Consider the following 2,282-nt stretch of genomic DNA (forward strand, 5'->3'; position numbering starts at 1 on the left):
CTGAAAAAAAGTCTGTTGGCATATTAACTTTGTTCTTGTGTTCAAAATTTGACTTTCCCCCTCTGGCTTCTTTAATTTCATTCTTTTGTCACTGTTTTTTAAAAACTGTTGTATGTTTCATTTTTGGGTGCAATTTCATTACAATATGTCTTGGTTTGATTTTATCCATTGTTTTCTATGAGGGATTATTGTGCTTTTTAATAATAATTTTCATCTGATTTGGTCAATTCCTGGCTACTATTTCTTAACATATTTTTTCCTGGCTCCCTCTTGCCCCCACCACTTTCTTTCCCCCACCAATTCTATGTATGTTAGGCTAGTTGATGTTGTTTCGTAGCTCATGGATGATCTGTTCATTATTTAAAATTTTTCTCTTCAAGGATTCATTCTGGATAGTTTCTATTGCTGTGTCTTCCAGTTCATTATTTTTTCCTGCAATGTCTGATATAATTCATTCAGTGTATTTTTATTTCAGCTATTGAATTTTTAGTCTCCAAATGTTTGTTTTATATATCTTTTATTTCTTCAATTTCTTTCCTCATCATGCTCTTTCCCACTATTTTCTTGAACATATGGATTATAATAATAGTTACAGCTTTAACATCCTTGTCTGGTATTATCTGTGCTATTCCTGGGTTTGTCTCCCCTCTTAGTTATGGTGATATTTTGCTGCTGTTCTTTATACTTAGTGATTTTTGGTTGGATGTAAAATATTGTAAATTTTATTGGGTAAAGATTTTTAAATTATATGTTTTATATTACTTTTAATATATTTGTACATCCCAGTTATTCTGGGATGTGGTTACATTACCTAGGATCAGTTTGACACTTTCAAGGGATCACAATACCCTTTAGGCAAGGATTAATTTGACCTCACCACTGAAGTAATACTATTCTGACAACTCTACCTTTGAAGTGAGCTTTGATTCCTTCAAGACAAATTTTAATGCTATAAGATATCAAAGATGATGTATTCTGTTTCTGATATGGCATTTTATTAATTTTATTAAATTCAATATAAGTATACATAAGATAGACATAGAAAACAAATTAAAAATCTTTGGATTACAGAGAAATTTCTGTAATAATATGTTTATCTAAGGTTTAATCCTTTCTCCCCAGATCTTTACAATCATTTTTCTCTCTCAAATAACCACTTATCATAAAAGTGGGTGAAAAATATGCAAAAGTTTATGATACAAGAGGCAGTTAGTTTTGTTGTAGTCTATGACAATGAAGGCAAAATCAGTGATTATATTTTAAATTCTGAGCTTTCGATTTGCCCTTATTGAAATTGAATCTCTACTGTCCTTCAAATCACCTTCTTGAGTCTTCAGACTTTGGGTGATGAGTCTGAATTCTGCTGCACCAGAGCACAGAAAAACTTGAATATCTTTATTTTATATAAACAGATTAATCTGACCCTGTGCCTTCATTCCCTCATGGTGAAAACCATTCAGTCTCAGCCATTATTGCGGCTCCCTCGTCACACCTCTTGGTAATGCAAGGGCCCCTAGAGGTTTCTGCTGAACCAAACATAAAGGAGTGTCCTTCTGGACTCCGACTTAAACTTACTTTCTCCAAAAGGAAAAACATTGGCATGCTCACTTGACATGTAACATCATGTAGTTTTTTCCTATTTGGTAGCCCAGAAATTGTTGCTAAGGTTGGTAACTCCAGCGATTACTACTGCTCTTTTGTAGAGAGTACAGCCATTCTTCCATCTTCCTGTTACCTGCCTAGGAAGAGAGAGGTGAGAAAAGTTACAAAATTGTTAACCAGGGCAGGATGTAAAACACTTGACAGCCCATTTTCCCTTCCTATGTCTCCATCTCTGTGGTACCCAGGAAGAAGCTAGGTAGAGATGAAAGGTTTTGATCCTGAGTTCAAAAAGAAGGGGACTCCCTGAAAGTAGTGAGAAAAAGGGAATAAACGTTTAGTTACTTTGAAGCAGAAAATGAAAGCAGGGGTAGCCAAATGGTAGGATAGAGACTGGGAGCCACTTCTGTGTTCTAATTCCCTTCTTGTTCTATATTTCTCCTTGCCTCTTTTGTAGGACATGGACCATACAGTCTCCTATCCTCCACATTAGGGCTACAGTTCTAATGTTGTGTATACATTAGCCAATGCACTCATTATTATGCAGTGATAATGTTTACAAGATTGGGTAAGGCACTGATATCAAGAAATCAACATACCTTTACCTTTCTTCATAACAGCTACAATCTGGTTGAGCAGACATAGATATCAATGGGCAAGAGTAATACAGTATTCTGCCAGAC

Source organism: Sturnira hondurensis, unplaced genomic scaffold (genome assembly GCF_014824575.4).
Source record: "Sturnira hondurensis isolate 20B ecotype Veracruz unplaced genomic scaffold, ASM1482457v3 Scaffold0014584, whole genome shotgun sequence".
Lineage (NCBI taxonomy): Eukaryota > Metazoa > Chordata > Mammalia > Chiroptera > Phyllostomidae > Sturnira > Sturnira hondurensis.